This window comes from Heteronotia binoei, chromosome 1 (assembly GCF_032191835.1).
Source record: "Heteronotia binoei isolate CCM8104 ecotype False Entrance Well chromosome 1, APGP_CSIRO_Hbin_v1, whole genome shotgun sequence".
Classification (NCBI taxonomy): domain Eukaryota; kingdom Metazoa; phylum Chordata; class Lepidosauria; order Squamata; family Gekkonidae; genus Heteronotia; species Heteronotia binoei.
The window spans coordinates 149,042,218-149,062,196 of NC_083223.1; the positions used below are offsets into that span (position 1 = coordinate 149,042,218).

The 19,979-nt window shown below is 39.7% G+C and overlaps 1 pseudogene; it reads left to right on the top strand.

Annotated features, from left to right (window-relative positions):
- The window catches only part of LOC132573593 (cytochrome c oxidase subunit 1-like), a 129,051-nt pseudogene extending 109,570 nt beyond the window's left edge, over positions 1 to 19,481 (top strand).
- Positions 19,482 to 19,979: the final 498 nt, after the last annotated feature.

A 19,979-nucleotide genomic window follows, 5' to 3' on the forward strand; every position in this document is an offset into this window, starting at 1 on the left:
CCTGGATGTGTGGTTTGCAGCTAACTGCTGTTTCTCCAGGTATAAGTACCTGGAGTATGATCTTCCACTCTTCCTTATTTAATAGACAAGGGTATTCTGCCTGAAGTACATACTGTTGTTTCCAGTACCTGATTTTATGGATCATGGACTTAATAACATACACTTCAGGCTGGATTCAATCACTGCTTTTCCCAACCCAGATCATTTTGGGGGTTTTTCAGTGACTTTTTGTTCCAAGTTATTTTTCTGGATTTGTCAACAATCTGTATTCACATTGTTCAGGTGTTAATTAAAATAAGGTAGGTGGGTGAGATGGAAAGGACACAAACACCATATCCACACTGACCTAACCCAAAACAAGGGAGGAAAAAAACATAGAAAACTATACTCTTCCAGTATGGTAAGCCTCTGTCTTTTGCAGTAAACTCTAACAGAATAAGGAAAGGAAAGGTCCCCTGTGCAAGCACCAGTCGTTTCCAATTCTGGGGTGACATTGCTTTCACAACGTTTTCACAGCAGACCTTTTTATGGGGTGGTTTGCCATTGCCTTCCCTGGTCATTACACTTTCTCCCCAGCAAGCTGGGTACTCATTTTACCCACCTTGGAAGGATGGAAGGCTGAGTCAACCTCAAGCTGGCTACCTGAACCAGCTTCCGCTGGAATCGAACTAAGGTTGTGAATAGAGGGTTCCAACTGCAATACTGCAGCTTTACCACTCTGCGCCACAGGGCATAGAATAAAGTGGTACTTAAAAAAAAAACACCTAAAAAGCAGTGCTATAATAAAGCATGTCCCCAAGGATAAACACAGCTATGGATTTCTTTCTTTGAAAAATGATAAGTCTAAAAGAAGAGAAGCTATTTTTGCCTAACAGGCCCACATTTGAGCTATGTATATTACATTAATACTATTTTATTTTTAAAGGACTATGACAAAACATAAAAATATGGATTTTGACTCAGACTAACATGCAGATGGTACTGAGACATCAAATGATTAATTAGAATGTGCTATAATTATCTTCCTTTTCTTCCAGAACACCATGAAAACAACCAAGGAATTATGTGAATGGATCCCTGCATTTTAACTCAGTTTTATGGCTAGCTGAGTTACACTTTCTGAAATTACTTTCCCTTCCTTTATAGATATGTTTAGCCATTCCTCAAATGGATTTACACACTGAGGGCTTCAAAAAAACTGAATTGGGTAATTTAAGTTTCAGCAAAAGATTTATTTTCAAAGGGAGTGTGCAAAATTTAAAGTGAACTGGAAATCTTGGGAAAGGGTCTAGAAAGTACTGCACTCCATCTCTTCTCCTTTACTGATTACTAGGTTTCTGATGTCTTAAATTCTGGTTTTATTTTGTGATAAATATGAGTTTCATTTTTGGATTCACATGCTATGATTCAAACAATTGTTTTAAAGAGCCTCAGCTCCTGGACAAGAAACAACCTCTAATTTGTTGAAGCCCTCAAATCTGGTTGTCACAAGAAACTAGGTTAAATCAAAGAGTTCCTCAGTCAGGATTTCTCAGTCTCAGCTCTGCTGCATACAAGGCAATTCAACATAAAATCATAATAATAAACCAGGCTCAAACTTATCATAAATAAACCAGAGTCAGGTTTGGATCTGCTGGAGCATTTCCATGGACAAGAGGACTTCTAACAGTGGCTTGCAACTTCCTTGCTTCCTCCATCTTGCTGAAGCCCCAAATCTCCCCAAGTGCTATTCCCATGTCCTCAAAGAGCAGCTTTTGGGGGCCAGACAAAGAGGGGAAGAAGTCACACTAACAACAGCAGCAGCAGCAACCTTTATTGGCATAACAGCATAGATGTGCACAATCTGTAAGGGAGAAAACACATATTACCCCAACAAGAAGTCACACTAAATTGTCAGAAATCCTTCTGCCCACTGAAATTCTGTGCTTGAATCTAACTAAGCCCCTGTTCATGATAGCTGAATACAGTTCAATTTTTAAAAACAGTACAGTAACAACAATACAAAACTCCCATAGCTTTCCAGAATTCTCTCTTCATAAGGAAACTGAAACTCTTCTGTTCTGGGAACATTAGGAATATAAAATAACATTATAATAGGATATGATATAATAGGATCTGATAAAGTGGAGTGTTAACCAAGGATGCAGTCATATAAGCAATTTGCGCTGATATCATCATGGTACCTTTCTGGGTTTAAAGATGATGATCAGACAGCCACATCTGCCTTCCATTCCCCAGTAGTTACCACCATTTAAAAAAAAAAAAACTTGACTGGACAATGCACTCCATGTTTGAGGTGGCACAGTAATATGGATGCCTGATATCAACCCAGCACATGGGGAAACTGCCTCAGGATGTGCTGTCTGGTTGGACCTTCCTGCAACAATTTAAACTACTGCACCAGGACTGTGCCAAGTCTCCAGTGTGACCACAGCCCAAGAAAACTTAGGTTGGCATATATTTGTTAATCTTTGAGGTGCCCCAATTTCTTTTTTCTTTAATAATGGGATTGTTCATGTGTAAGTTAACATATCCAACATGGGTCGAACAAGAGGCTATTTTCTTTGTTGTTGTGTGCAAGCCATTGTGTTCATGGTCACAGCCACATATTATTTGTTGTCCAGTATTATTCAATATCATTCAGCCATTGAGTCAATCTTCTAGCCATCTCCTGTATACAGGCACTCAAGACAAAGCCAAACTTGTTCAATAGGGATCCAAGGTGCCTTACAAAAAATTAAACAATCTTTCAAAATACTTAAAATAAGATCAAGTGAACATAAAAAACAAAGGTAGTATAAAAGCCATATGCAAAAACCAAAACACAACAACACTTTTGGTTCTACTAGCCAGCTAAATTAATCAATGCTCTAATGTCCTTAAAAGTTCAGCCTTGCACAAGTTTCTTTACAACTAATTTTCCCATCCACACAGCAGCCACCCAAGCTATACAGCAATCTTTCCCAAAACTTCAAAGCAAACCAGACTTGAGAAATATCAGGGGAAAACAGGGAAGCCCAGGGACATTTGTGGAAGCACCACGCCATGGGGAAGTGATGGTGGGCACAACACTTCCCAATAGCATTGAACCTGGGGCAGGTCACTTGTGCAGACATGGCCTAGCATAGTTTAGCAAACCTTTCCGCAAAGACAGAGCAGCCACACACACACACACAAAATCCCAACTGGGCAATACTGGGTAAGTGACAACCTGAAGAGCCTGCTGAGAGGAACAAAAGGGGCAAAGGTTTCTTTGGGGTGAGATGGTCCTTCATGTATTAGTTCATACAGGTAGATGGGAAGGACTTGGCAGAAGGGGAGCTGCGGCTGAGAAATAATGATTTGCTTAAAACTATATAGTTTGTGGGCAGGAACTGCAACTACATTATCTCCTTTGCAGGCCTGATGACAGCAAGCCTCCATTAGACGTCATTGCAGACTTTAGGTTGTTATCAACAAACTTTCAAAGTTTAGGAAAAGTTGGATTTCAATTTGCAGCAGTACTGAACTTACTAAATCAATTTCAGCTTCCCTGATACCATATTCAGATTCATTTATGTGAATGGATAGTAGCAGAGATATCCAAACATGTCTATATTTCACAGTATTTGCATCATAAAAACAAGAACACTTCATGGTAAACTGTGGACCATTAGGAGACTAGAATTGCCCCCTTTGTTTCCTGTCCCTCTAAACAACATGTTAGAGAACCACAACCATACGTCCTGTGGTTCCTTTTAAATGCTAAAATCAATCATGGGGTAGACCCCCCTCCCCACATACACAGTTTATTAAAAGTATTAAAGCATCACATAGGAGATCTGATTATGAATCTCCTGCAATCACATCCAGTTTATCACTAACTCAAATATACCTCTCATTGATTTCAGTGGCAGGCTGTAATGAAAATAAGCAATTTCTGTTAAAAATATGGATGCTACAGGTCTGTGATGCTTATTTCTGAGAGAAGAGGAGGTGGAGTTGGTTTTATACCCTGAAGGAGTCTCAGAGCAGCTTACAAATCGCCTTCCCTTCCTTTTCCCACAACACCCTGTGAGGTAGGTGGGGCTGAGAGAGCTCTGAGAGAATGTTGACTGACCTGAGGTAGCCCAGCTGGCTGATGTGGAAGAGTGGGCAATCAAACCTGGGTTTCTTAACCATGACATCACAGCTGGCTGATCTCCATTTGGTATACACAGAATAACTTTCCTTTGAGTAGAAACACATCTTTTTAATTGAATCTTCCTTAGGGGAAGAAAAACATGAGCTTAAAATTACAAAAGGGGAAAAGATCATAACTCAGTTACTCAAATGAACTCTGTAAATCTGGAAAAGAGAGCAAAAGAGATGGATTTAGCAATTTCTCTCTTCTCCCAAATCTAATATATACAACTTGAGGTTTCACATACCCTTTTCTAGAGTTACAGCAGCAGCACTTTTATTCAGGAAGAACTTCATTTGCAAAGGAAAGGAATCTAAGAAACACTGGGTTTCTAACATTTCCCACCCTCAAAGTGTCTCAGATGTGGAGGTTCAAGAAGAGACAAAAGAAAGGAAGAAATCATGAGAACATTCAAAGGGAAATATTCTGACAACATAGTAAATGTTCAACTAGATGAAGACCCAATGAACCTGCCATACCACCTTGGAATCTGAGGTGTGTCTTTTGGTAGGGAATGCAGCTTGAATGGATGGAAAGGGTAGGGAAGGTGAAAGAAAACAGAGATTTAGAATTATTTTGAATAAATGTCTGTCTGCAGGATTGAAATTAATACTAAATTGAATTTAATCATCTTTTCTTCTGACATTAAAGGAAGGGTGGATGATCTTGCTGATTCCTTATTCATCATCCTGTATGGCTTTTTGTCCATGTGAGCCCCACAAGTCTAGACATAGCCTTTTGGGTGTCAATAGGGACCCTTCCTTCCTTTTCCACCAGTGGAAATGCTGGCAGAATCCAACCCAGTTTTTCTGGCTAAACCCCTTTCTGATTCACTCACTTCTAGGATGTCTGGATAAGTTTATGCACAGAGTATTTCCATGCATTGTGCAATTTTTAAAAATCCTCCCACGTGCATGTCTTAGACTGATTCCCCATTAGCCTTGTTTCAATCTTATTGTTCCTTTTCCTGCTGGTGCTTCTGCTGGATACCACTCAAGCTGTCCTGGGATGGTAAGTTGCCCCTCCTCTTTTCTGGTTTTAAACAATTTTATTAATAACATATGGTAACAATGTCTGTTTATATCATTATTATCCCTAACCTATATGATATTTTCTAATCCCCCCTCCCTCCGTTACTAGACTCCTGCCGAAATTATATACTTAAGTTTACTTATAAAGGTACCCTTAACCAATCAATGTTCAATTTCTCCCTTTTCTCATACTCATTATTAAAAAATTGTCCAATGTCTTTTTATGTTCCACTCTTTCTCTATATATCCTCTAAATTTCTTCCACTCCCTTTTAAACACTTCCAAATCATAGTCTCTTAAAGTTCTTGTTAGTTTGTCCATCTCACTCCATGATAAAACTTTCACGATCCAGTCCCATTTCTCTGGTATTTTTTTCTTGCTTCCATAACTGCGCATACAGTGTCTTAGCAGCTGAGAGCAAGTACCAGATTAGAGTTCTATCTTCTTTTGGAAATTTTTCCATTTGTAATCCCAACAGAAAAGTCTCTGCAACTTTCTTAAAATCATATCCCAAATTTTTAGATATTTCTTGTTGTATCATCTGCCAAAACTTTTTTGCTTTTCCACAAGTCCACCACATATGATAAAAAGAGCCTTCATGTTGCTTACATTTCCAACATCTATCCGACATCTTTTTACTCGTCTTTGCCAGTTTTTTCGGAGTCATATACCACCTATACATCATCTTGAAACAATTCTCTTTAATGCTCTGACATGTTGATATTCTCGAGTTCTTCCAAAGATATTCTCATGTATCCATCTGTATTTCCTTATTTACATTAATTGCCCATTTAACCATTTGAGATTTTACTACTTCTTCTTCTGTAGACCATTTCAACAGTAATTTATATATTTTCGATATTAATTTTTCATTATCTCCAAACAGAACCTTTTCCAATTCCGTTTGCTCATGTCTAATTCCAACAGATTTAATATCATTCTCCATCAAACGTTTTATTTGTTGCATTTGAAACCAGTCATACTTGTTGTTTAGCTCTTCGGCCGATTTTAATTCAACTTTATCACCTTGGATCTTTAGCAGTTGATTATATGACACCCCTCTCTCTTCATCAGGTTCAACTGTTATTTTTAGTACTTCTGCTGGCACTATCCATAATGGCTTTCTTTCATCACCATATTTCTTGTATTTTATCCATGTATTTAGTTAGTTGTTTCTAATATAATGGTGAGAAAAAAGACCATCCATCTTTTTTCCCATAATACATATAAGCATGCCAGCCGAATTTATTTCCATGAGCTTCTAATAATAAAAGCTTTTTATTTAACAACATCATCCAATCCTTTATCCACGTCAAACAAACTGCATCATGATATAATCTTAAATCTGGAAGTTGAAATCCTCCCCCCTCTTTAGCATACATATAATCATACATGTTTCTAGTCCTTTCAGGATTTTCCTCCAAAAATTCTGCAATTATTTTTATTATATATTCTTTCAAGTCAGTTTCTTCATCCTCAGGTACTCATCTTAGATGTATCTGAGTCTCCATCAATTTGCCGTCATGAATCCACTTTTTCTTTTATTTTTAACAAGGTGGAATCATGTACTTTCACTCTCCCTTCCACTTCTTGCACTTTCTTTGATGTTACCACAGTCTCATTTCTGAGATCCTCTATATCTTTTTTTAGCTCTTCAATATCATTTCTAATTTCTTTTTTGGAAGCAGTTATCATCTCTTTCATCCCTTTCATTATCCTGGCTTCCATTGCATCTAATTGACAGCATTGGGTTCTTTAAGAGAGCAAAATGCTGAGTAATAGTTATGTAACTCCAGCTATACAGGATAATGCATGTCACGAGAGTAGCATGTGCAGCTAGTTTACTAATCAATGATTGTGATTGGCTAGCTGTACTATAACAGCAGAGGTCTAACTCTCAGCCACTGTGGGTGATACGAGGAGAGGAGGACGGTGTGTGAGAGAGGAGCAATATCTTGAACTCGGACTGTTACTCTGAAGGATTGGATAAAGACTGGATAAGGATTGATGTATGGACTGGTATGTTGACTACTCTACTGGATACTGATTCTGTGCTGTTGCCTTGACTGGACTGACTATCTGTGTATGAACCTTTGGACTGCCTATAACTGCCTCTACCGCCTTTACCCAAAATATATCTGTTTAAACGGCTGTTTTGGAGTTTGTCTTTTTAGCACAGCAGCTGGAGCTGTACTTATCAGAGTACTCAAACTGAAGAACTTCCCACACACACTGTCACTAATTGGTCCTGCATTTTCTCCAGTGAAGAAGTCCTTGCACGTGTTTGCTTGTGGTCTGACATGTAAAAACTCTGAAAAATTTGACCTCACCAAATTAAATTTCAACTATCAGGTTTAAAAGAGTGAAGCTTGTTTTCTTCAATAAGCCTAATTTCGCCATCCTCAGAGCCTCCTGGGCTCAGATATTAATTTTTAAATTTTTTATTTTCTCCAAAATGGTGGTCACGACTTTCTGCTTCACTTTAAAAAATGTTTTCTTTTTTCCTCTAGAGGCTTCTAAAATGTTTATTAACAACAATGTCCAATAGCATTTACCTTATAATCATCACCTCTGTCGGCTCCACCAATTTTTTATGTCCCGAACACTTTAAAAGTTTTATTTAAATTTTGGCCTCCTTGCAATGGCCGCCAAAGTTTTTCTATGATATTATAGTCCTAGAGTAGACTGGCTGCTTCAATGATTTCCCTTTTTCATCCAATACTTCTTGCTTTGCTTGCCACCAAATCCCGTTTTCGCTGATAGATTTCATGATACTTGATGTATTTCCTGTGTTGACTGTGGGAGCTGCAGTTCTATGACGATGGGGCTTTTTCTCAAAAACCGCAAATAGACCAAGCAATAAATTCCTTTCCAATTTTTAACACTGCCTTTAAGTTTACAAAGTCCAGATTTCGCCCCTTCTCCCCTTCTTCTTCCAAGCTTTCTAGATTTCAATTTCCCACCTTCTGATTTTATTTTGTTTAACTTTAATTAGTCCCGGAACGAAAGATAGCGATTTGTACCTTTTCTGTAGTTATCCAGATCAACACCGGTCTTGTATAGCTTTAGATGTTTAGTAGTATCAAAGAAGATTAGGATCCTGTCGAGCTAAAGTCAAATAAATGACTCTGGAAACTTCTGCAGATGATGAAAATGCAACTCGTCTCCGGAGACCCTTCAAAGCCTCAAAGGAGCCCCCCCCCGACTCCCTTTTAGCCAAAGTAAATCTCCTCAAAGTTTCCTGTGCATATCTTGGACTAATCTCTGAATGAGAAAAGTAGGCATTAGGCATTAGATTGCCTTCCACTACCCTGAACAGAAGTTCCAGCCTGCTCCCCTTCTGAGAAGCAGTTCAGCTCGGCATTTTCCAACCCCGGAAGTCCAAATCTTAGTAACTTCCATCATCAGAGTGCAGTGACCTCAGATGCTCACACTCTTGCTTCAAAAGAATAATCCCTTAAACCTGAAATGTTTTACGTTTCTGCCCTATGAAACAAAATGCAGCAGAATAATTATGCTAGTTTGAAGCTGCCATTAAGATGTTTTTACAAGCAATGTTTAAGATGGTTTTTGCATTTCTTGAAATCCAGAAGTAAAACCTATATTTTCTTTCTGTATTTTTCTACCTTCTGTTCAATATTAACAACATCCATATACAATTAATTGCAGATGAAAATGAATTCTTATGAAAATATGCTGTCCTGAGAAACTAACTGGTTTACTGTAGCATGGCCTTGCCCTTCATCATGCAAAGACTTACCATGCCATAATAATGACTCTTTTAATATAATCCTATGTGTTTAGGAGAATGTGAATCTGCATAGGACTATACTGTCTGTGTCTCTAATGATATGAAAAGGTAAGCACCACAGAAGAGCCACACAGACAGATAGGCTATGCCCACTCCAGAACTGCTAATTTTGGGAGGAGTGTTGAAGGACCTGAGTCAGATTGAGATGACAAGAGAGGAGGTCCTGCGACTGATAGACAAATTAAAAACTGATAAGTCACCAGGCCCAGATGACATATATCCAAGAGTTCTGAAAGTATTCAAAAGTGAACTTGTGGATCTCCTGACAAAAATATGTAATCTTTCATTGAAATCTGCCTCCGTTCCTGAGGACTGGAAGGTGGCAAATGTCACCTGCATCTTTAAAAAGTGTTTCAGAGGAGATCCAGGAAATTACAGGCCAGTCAGTCTGACTTCAATACCGGGAAAGTTGGTAGAAACCATTATCAAAGAGAGAATTAGTAGGCACATTGATGAACACAAGTTACTGAGGAAGACTCAGCATGGGTTCTGTAAGCGAAGATCTGGTCTCCCTAACCTGTTAGAGTTCTTTGAGGGGGTGAACAAACATGTGGACAAAGGGAACCCAATAGATGTTGTTTACCTTAACTTCCAGAAAGCCTTTGATAAAGTTCCTTATCAAAGGCTCCTGAGTAAGCTTGAGAGTCATGGAGTAAAAGGACAAGGCCTTTTGTGGATCAAAAACTGGCTAATTAATAGGAAGCAGAGAGTGAGTATAAATGGGTAATTTTCTCAGTGGAGGATGGTAAGCAGTGGGGTGCCACAGGGGTCAGCACTGGATCCCATGGTTTTGGGTTTTTTTGTAAAACAATTTTTATTATTCTGCAACATATTATTATTCAACTATTATTAAAAATTTAGTACCAATACATTGCATCACATTTTCCACCTCCCTCCCCCCCTTTTCGTGACCTCCACCGGTGCATTTTAACAAGGAATAAAAGGTAGTTTTAACATTTTAAGAATCTTTATAAAAAATCTTATAACTATAGTAAAATAAAGATAAGGAAAAAACTATTTGCTATGATTATTATCCATCTTCGTTATAATCCTTTAGTCCTAATCCTTGTCATGCAAATAAAATTGAAGAAATATATATTCCCATAGTCTCACTTCAACTATAATCCTTATCAAAATGTTGAAAAAAAAAGAAAGGGTATAATCTCATAGTCACGTTTTTTAACTATAGTCCATTTGCTATTCCCCTAGCATTTAACTATTGTCAAAAATCACCAAATGTCCTTTCAACTTCCATTGTTTTTCAACATACTTCTGAAATTTTCCCCACTCATTTTTAAGCTTTTCTATATCATATTCTTTTAAGATTCTTGTAAATGTGTCCATTTCACTCCAATGCATAATTTTTATAATCCAGTCCCACTTTCCTGGTATTTTGTCTTGCTTCCACATCTGCGCATATAATGTCTGTGCAGCTGAAAGGATGTACCAAAGTAGCGTTTTGTCTTGTTTTGGAAAATTTTCCATTTGTAATCCCAACAAAAAGATTTCTGGTGCCTTCTTTATGTTGTAACCCAGAATCTTTGAAATCTCTTGCTGAATCATTTGCCAAAATTGTTTTGCCATTTCACAGGTCCACCACATGAGGTAAAAAGATCCTTCACGTTTTTTATATTTCCAACATCTATCAAACACCTGATTGTTCATTTTCAACAGTTTCTTAGGAGTCATGTACTACCTATAAAGCATTTTAAAACAGTTTTCTTTAATATTATTACATGTCAATATCTTCATAGAGTTCTTTCATAAGTACTCCCATTGTTCCATCTGTATTTCTTTATTTATATTTATTGCCCATTTTATCATTTGAGATTTAACCACTTTATTTTCTGTAGACCGTTTCAATAATAGTTTATAAATTCTTGAAATCAATTTTTCATTATCGCCAAACAGCATTCTCTCCAGTTCTGTTTGTTCTTGTCTTACTCCATCATTTCTAATATCTTGTTCAAGCAAACTTTTAATTTGTTGCAATTGAAACCAATTATACTTATATTCCAATTTTTCCGCCGACTTTAATTCCACCTTACCTTCGTGTATTTTTAACAATTGTTTATCTGATAACCATTTCTCTTCATTAATATCTGAGTATAACTTTATTACTTCTGTTGGCACAATCCAAAGCGGTTTCCTCTCATCCCCATATTTTTTGTATTTCGACCAGGTTTTTAACAAATTACTTCTTATATAATGATGTTAGAAAAAGCCATCCACCTTATTTTTCCCATAACACAAATATGCATGCCAGCCGGAAACATTTCCATGGGCTTCTAATGTTAATAATTTCTATTTAATAGCGTTATCCATTCCTTGATCCACACCAAGCAAGTTGCATCATGGTATAATTTTAGATCCGGCAACTGGAAACCTCCCCTCTCCTTTGCGTCGGTCAAAAGCTTCATTTTAATTCTTGGTTTTTTGCCAGCCCATATAAATTCTGGAAGTTTCCTTTGCCATTTATTAAATTGTTTGTCATCCTTCACTATTGGAATTGTTTGAAACAAAAACATAATTCTTGGTAACACATTCATTTTAATTGCCGAAATTCTGTCCAGTATAGACAAGTTCAACTTATTCCATTTTAATAAATCTCCATCAATTATCCACCAGAGCTTCTCATAATTGTTTCTATGTAAGTCAATGTTTTTTGTTGTAATTTCTACACCTAAATACTTTACTTTAGAAGTCACTTCACGTTCTGTTAAGCTTTGTAGTTCTTCCTGTTTATTCTTTGGCATGTTTTTACACAAAATTTTGACTTTTCTTTATTTATATAGAAGCCTGCTGGGTCCCATGCTTTGTAACTTGTTCGTTAATGATTTGGAGTTGGGAGTAAGCAATGAAGTGGCTAAGTTTGTGGATGACGCTAAATTGTTCAGGGTGATGAGAACCAGAGAGGATTGTGAGGCACTCCAAAGGAATCTGTTGAGGCTGGGAGAGTGGGCGTCAATGTGGCAGATGAGGTTCAATGTGGCCAAAAATCCTAGCTATAAATACAAGTTGATAGGGTGTGAACTGGCAGAGACTGAACAAGAGAGAGATCTTGGGGTTGTGGTAGATAACTGACTGAAAATGTCGAGGCAGTGTGTGATTGCAATAAAAAAGGCTGGGAATTATTAGGAAGGGAATTGAAAACAAATCAGCCATTATCATAATGCCCCTGTATAAATTGATAGTGCAGCCTCAATTCTGGTCACCGCACCTTGAAAAAACACCTTGAAAAAGATATTATGGCATTGGAAAAAGTCCAGGAAAGGGCAACTAGGGTGGGAAAACCTTCCCTATAAAGAAAGGGTAAAACGCTTGGGGCTCTTTAGCTTGGAGAAACGTCGACTGAAGGGTGACATGATAGAGGTTTACAAGATTATGCATGGGATGGAGAAAGTAGAGAAAGAAGTACTTTTCTCCCTATCTCACAATATAAGAATTCATGGGCATTCAATGAAATTGCTGAGCAGTCAGATTAGAACGGATAAAAGGAAGTACTTCTTCACCCAAAGGGTGATTAACACATGGAATTCACTGTCACAGGAAGTGGTGGCAGCTACAAGCATAGACAACTTCAAGAGGGGATTGGATAAACATATGGAACAGAGGTCCATCAGTGGCTATTAGCCACAGCGTATTGTTGGAACTCTCTGTCTGGAGCAGTGATGCTTTGTATTCTTGTGCTGGGGGGAGGGCACAGTGGGAGGGTTTCTAGGCCCACTGGTGGACCTCCTGATGGCACTTGGGTTTTTTGGCCACCTTGTGACACAGAGTGTTGGACTGGATGGGCTATTGGCCTGATCCAATATGGCTTTTCTTATGTTCTTACCATCTTCTTCTCCCCCTGTTTACGTAGTATGTTGGATTATCATGATTTCTGGCATTACTACTGCAGAAGTCACCAGTCATAATCAGAGCTTCCATTGTTCCATTTTCCAGCAACCCATTCTCTGCAGCATAATCTGTTTTATGATGGAAGGATACAAACAGAACTGAGCCTTTGTTTATTATCTGTCTGTGTTGATACAGATCTCCTGTTCTTTTTGCTTTTCATCCTCCAGTGTGTGATGTGTGGGTGAAACATCTATGTGCTCAGAAATTAACAGGGGCAAAATGTTATTTAAGCAGAAAAAGTGCAAATGTTTGTCATGTTGCTCTAGAAACACTCTATTCTGAGTGTCATCAGTTAAAATGTTCATGATGATCTATTTAAAGGAGATTGTGAGGCTAGGAAGCAAAACACCGGGTCATCAACTCACTCACCACTTGTATTCTGCTAGTCTATTAACATCTCTTGCCTTGAAAACCCTACAGGGTCACCATAAGTCAGCTGCAACTTGACAGCACTTTCTACTACCACCAGTCTATACTACTGTAGTTGCTGTCTTTAAAGTTTTATCTCATTTTTTTTTTTATCTTTCCATACTCTCAGGTCCCAAACCTAAACAAATTAAAATAAAGAATGGTATGTAGCTCCAAAGTAAAGGGCATTTCCCCACAGAATGTATATCCACGTTTGTGCTGTTTTTTAAAATGACAGCCAGTCTGACTGAAGCAAGGGAGGAAGGATAAGACTGATAGCACAGTCAATCTTCAGTTAACTGATCTGTCGATTCAGTAGGAAAGACAGACTTGTGTCACAATTGAAGAACTTTCTGTGCACTTGGATTTCTATTACTTCTGTCTTCTCTCTAAGACAAAAATAAATTTGCCATGTGTTCAACACCAAGGTTAATGACATGCATACAGTCATGTGAGGTCCATCACCTTGGCTAAAGAAGATGTGCAATATTTCTTAGCACCACTTATGTAGGAACAAGAAAAAGATATTAAATTCTTTGTATTTTTTCAGATAGAAAGGGTTTCTGTCTTTTTTACAGCTTCCTATCAGGTTTTAATATACTTTCTCACTCTATTCTAACTGCACTGCAATGCAAAACACACATGTGAAGATTTCCTCCCTATTCAGTAATTCATTCAATAGACTGGAGTATAATGGGGGTTTAGCTCGCATTTTGATGTGGATTTGAGATTACAGCATATAAGATTTGAATTTCATGTGTTTACAGACAGTGATTCTTTAAACATATGGTGATGAAACACAGTTGCTGAAAATGAGGACATGACCATCAAAGACCCACTAGAACAGAGTTTGAGCCCAGTGGCGTCTTTAAGCGTGTGCATGCATGCAAAAGCTTAAACCCAGAATTAAATTCCGTTGGTCTTAAAGGTGCCACTGGATTCAAACTTTGTCCTTTTGCTTCAAACCAACATGGCTATTCACCTGAATCTATTTTCAAAGACTCACTTGTCAGTCATCTTATTATTTTTGAATTACGAGGAAAAAGTGCCTTTGGATTTTGCTTTGGTTGGCTAAAGCCACAGCATTGTGGAAGACTGTGCTTTGAGCTATTAGTTTCGAACTAATGAAAATGTATTATGTATATTGAAACAAAGAATCAAAGAAGAATAGTGCTGTGGCATCACTAGAATGAAGTCACATCACTGAGAATTCTATAGAGTCAAAAGTTAGGATGAGAGAAAGACACAAAAAGAACCAAAATAGAAAGTTGCTAAACTAGTTTCATTTTCTTCCTCCTCCTGGACTTATTATCTAAGGGGGGGGGGGGGGGAATGAACTCCCTTTCATAAAGCTATTGTGCCAATGGATGTGACTGCATTTATGCTGCATCCTGATTAGTAATGAGTCATGCAACGAATATTTACCAGTGATACACCCAAGCCAAATAGTTCAAATTCAAGCGCAAAATGGATATCCGGATGCTCAATAAAAGTGAGGACATTGATGGATTGAAGGGGATTCCATTTGGTATGTTGTAGTAGAAAGGGAACAAAGTAAAGATTGATTTCTCAGCTATTGCGGGACTGGTGGGTGTGAAGATCCAGATCAATGATTATATTCTTTCCACCATCATTGATTAATGAAGCTAGGCTGATTTATTATCAGCTGAAGCAACTGCCTTGCAAATCCTGTGTTTCAAGAAAGAGGATTCAGCAAAAATGCTCTTGGACAATGAAACAATAAACAGTTATTCTTTCCTTTTTACATTTGTATCTTGCTCTTCTTCTAAGCAACAAGGAACAGCACTTTAGCCTCACAAAGTTCCACTGAAGCAGGTTAAACTACCTTAACCAAGTCCATTGTGTAAACTTAATGGTGGCTGAGAAAGAATTTCAGCCTTGGCTTCCTGTTTTTAGCCCTGCTACAGCCTAGCTATTCAAAATGGTCATGAGGAGGAGGAGGAGATTTATACTGCACTCTTCACTCGGCATCTCAGAGTAGCTTACAGGGGGATGTAAGAACATAAGAACATAAGAGAAGCCATGTTGGATCAGGCCAACGGCCCATCAAGTCCAACACTCTGTGTCACACAGTGGCAAAAAATGTTATATACACACATACACTGTGGCTAATAGCCACTGATGGACCTGTGCTCCATATTTTTATCTAAACCCCTCTTGAAGGTGGCTATACTTGTGGCCGCCACCACCTCCTGTGGCAGTGAATTCCACATGTTAATCACCCTTTGGGTGAAGAAGTACTTCCTTTTATCCGTCTTAACCTGTCTGCTCAGCAATTTCATCGAATGCCCACGAGTTCTTGTATTGTGAGAAAGGGAGAAAAGTACTTCTTTCTCTACTTTCTCCATTCCATGCATTATCTTGTAAACCTCTATCATGTCACCCCGCAGTCGACGTTTCTCCAAGCTAAAGAGTCCCAAGCGTTTCAACCTTTCTTCATAGGGAAAGTGCTCCAGCCCTTTAATCATTCTAGTTGCCCTTCTCTGCACCTTCTCTAAAGCTATAATATCCTTTTTGAGGTGCGGCGACCAGAACTGCACACAGTACTCCAAATGAGACCGCACCATCGATTTATACAGGGGCATTATGATACTGGCTGAGTTGTTTTCGATTCCCTTCCTAATAATTCCCAGCATGGCATTGGCCTTTTTTATTGCAAACGCACACTGTCTTGACACTTTCAGTGAGTTATCTATCATGACCCCAAGATCTCTCTCTTGATCAGTCTCTGCCAGTTCACACCCCATCAACTTGTATTTGTAGCTGGGATTCTTAGCCCCAATGTGCATTACTTTGCACTTGGCCACATTGAACCTCATCTGCCACGTTGATGCCCACTCACCCAGCCTCAACAGATCCCTTTGGAGTTCCTCACAATCCTCTCTGGTTCTCACCACCCTGAACAATTTAGTGTCATCCGCAAACTTGGCCACTTCACTGCTCACTCCCAACTCTAAATCATTTATGAACAAGTTAAAGAGCATGGGACCCAGTACCGAGCCCTGCGGCACCCCACTGCTTACCGTCCTCCACTGCGAAGACTGCCCATTTATACTCACTCTCTGCTTCCTATTACTCAGCCAGTTTTTGATCCACAAGAGGACCTGTCCTTTTACTCCATGATTCTCAAGCTTTCTAAGGAGCCTTTGATGAGGAACTTTATCAAAAGCTTTCTGGAAATCAAGGTAAACAACATCTATCGGGTCTCCTTTGTCCACATGTTTGTTCACCCCCTCAAAGAAATGCAACAGGTTAGTGAGGCAAGATCTTCCCTTGCAGAACCCATGCTGAGTCTTCCTCAATAACCCGTGTTCATCAATGTGCCTACTCATTCTGTCCTTGATAATGGTTTCTACCAACTTTCCCGGTATTGAAGTCAGACTGACTGGCCTGTAATTTCCCGGATCTCCTCTGGAACCTTTTTTAAAGATGGGGGTGACATTTGCTACCTTCCAGTCCTCAGGAATGGAGGCAGATTTCAATGAAAGATTACAGATTTTTGTTAGAAGATCCACAAGTTCAACTTTGAGTTCCTTCAGAACTCTCGGATGTATGCCATCCGGACCCGGTGACTTAAACTTCGGACTACCTATGCACGGGCCTTCTCTACCGCGGCCCCTTCCTTGTGGAATCAACTTCGTAGAATGGCGTAGGCAAAATCATAGCCTTCTCCTCCATCTCCCACATGGGCTGGCTAATTACGGCCCTATGCCTAAACCCCAGCCTGACTACACTAACTATAATCACCTATATAATCATAACAACAACAATATTCCTCTCCCTAACTACATCTTCATCTAAAACACTACTAGACCTAGGAGTCTCATGAACCCACTCACCAATCCTACTGGCAACCACAATATTAACCCTACTCTCCCTAGCAGGCCTCTCACCCCTAACTGGCTTTATACCAAAACTGTTAATCCTAAAAGAACTTGTAACAATAAAACTACTGTTCCTCAGCACAGCACTAGCCCTAACCAGCCTCCCAAACTTAGCCTTCTACACCCGCATAGCCTACCTAACAACCCTAACAACCCCGCCCAACACAACAAACTCAGAATACAAATGACGATTCAAGACACCAATAACACCGCTTGCCCCCACAACAGCCCTACTAACAATACTAGCCCTACCAATAACCCCACTACTATACCTAACCACTTAGAAGTTTAGGTTAACATTTAAACTCGGGGCCTTCAAAGCCCCAAATAGATCAACAACACATCTAACTTCTGAAGGCCTGTAAAACTCTATATTACATCTCCTGAATGCAACTCAAACACTTTTATTAAGCTAAAGCCTTACCAGACTGACGGGCCTCGATCCCGTAACACCTTAGTTAACAACTAAACACCCAAGCCAGCGGGCTTCAGCCTACCTTTTCCCGTCTGAAAAAACGGGAGAAGCCCCGGCACCCTCTAGGGTGCTGCGTCAAATTTGCACTTTGCTGCTTCGGGGCTTGATAGCAAGAGATTTACTCTGTCTGCGGGGCTACAACCCGCCACCTGGCCTCGGCCATACTACCTGTGACCCTGACTCGTTGATTTTTCTCAACCAACCACAAAGACATCGGCACCCTGTATCTGCTATTCGGTGCATGAGCCGGCATAGTAGGCACCGCCCTAAGCCTCTTGATCCGGGCTGAGCTTAGCCAGCCCGGCGCATTAATGGGCGACGATCAAATCTACAACGTTGTTGTAACAGCCCACGCCTTCGTCATAATTTTCTTCATGGTAATACCAGTTATAATCGGCGGCTTTGGAAACTGACTTGTGCCTCTAATACTCGGCGCCCCCGATATAGCATTCCCCCGAATGAACAACATAAGCTTTTGACTCCTCCCCCCCTCCCTTCTACTACTATTGGCCTCTGCAGGAGTAGAGGCCGGAGTGGGCACTGGTTGAACTGTATATCCACCTCTTGCCGCTAATCTAGCACACGCAGGCCCATCCGTAGACCTAGTCATCTTCTCCTTACACCTTGCTGGCGCATCCTCAATTTTAGGGGCCATTAACTTTATTACCACCTGCGTAAATATAAAACCCCCATCACTCTCACAATACAATACCCCATTATTTGTGTGGTCCGTATTAATCACTGCAGTACTACTACTTCTAGCCCTACCAGTACTTGCAGCCGGAATCACAATGCTCTTAACAGACCGGAATCTGAATACCACCTTCTTCGACCCTGCAGGAGGGGGAGATCCAGTACTATACCAACATCTATTTTGATTCTTTGGCCACCCAGAGGTATATATTCTCATTCTTCCCGGCTTCGGCATAGTGTCACACATTATTACTTATTATGCAGGGAAAAAAGAGCCCTTTGGCTACATAGGCATAGTCTGAGCCATGGTTTCAATCGGCTTCCTAGGTTTTATTGTTTGAGCACACCACATATTCACCGTTGGCATAGACGTAGATACACGCGCATATTTTACATCAGCCACAATAATCATTGCTATCCCAACCGGCGTGAAAGTGTTCAGCTGACTTGCAACTCTGCACGGGGGAATAATCAAATGAGAAGCCCCACTTCTATGGGCCATGGGCTTTATTTTCCTATTCACTGTTGGAGGTTTAACTGGCGTAATTCTTGCTAACCCTTCACTAGATATTGTCCTACACGATACCTATTATGTAGTTGCCCACTTCCACTATGTACTATCAATAGGAGCTGTGTTTGCAATCATAGGCGGATTTGTCCATTGATTCCCACTATTCACAGGATTCACTCTACACCCAACATGAACAAAAGCCCACTTTGGATTAATGTTTATCGGGGTTAACTTAACCTTTTTCCCACAGCACTTCCTAGGGCTAGCAGGAATACCCCGACGATACTCAGACTACCCTGATGCCTACGCCCTATGAAACACTATCTCATCAATTGGCTCTCTAATCTCTATAGCCGGGGCCATTGTTATAACATTTATTATCTGAGAGGCCTTTGCCACTAAGCGCACCCCATCAATAACAGGCCCAATACACACTAATTCAGAGTGACTTCATGGCTGCCCACCACCATACCACACCCATGAAGAACCCATACTCATCTACACCCCAAACAAGAGATGAGGGACTCGAACCCCCTCCTCCTAGTTTCAAACTAGTCACACTACAACCTACATGCTTATCTCTTTGGGACTCTAGTTTAAACACAATACATAGCACTGTCAGCGCTAAATTAAAGGTAGAATCCTTTGTGTCCCCATGGCACACCAAGCCCAACTAGGCTTTCAAGATGCAGCCTCCCCAGTCATAGAAGAACTTCTACACCTCCACGACCACGCCATAATAGTCGTCTTCCTAATTAGCGCATTCATTCTATACATTATTACCCTAATAATTACTACCACCTTGACTCATACAGGAACAATAGACGCCCAACTAGTAGAGACAGTATGAACAATCTTGCCAGCCATCATCCTAGTACTCATTGCTCTACCATCATTACGCATTCTATACCTCATAGACGAAGTCAATAACCCCCACCTAACAATCAAAGCCATCGGACACCAATGATACTGAAGCTATGAATACACAGACTATGAAAATCTAATATTTGACGCCTACATAGTACCAACACAAGACCTACTACCAGGAGCACTACGACTTCTCGAAGTAGACCACCACATAGT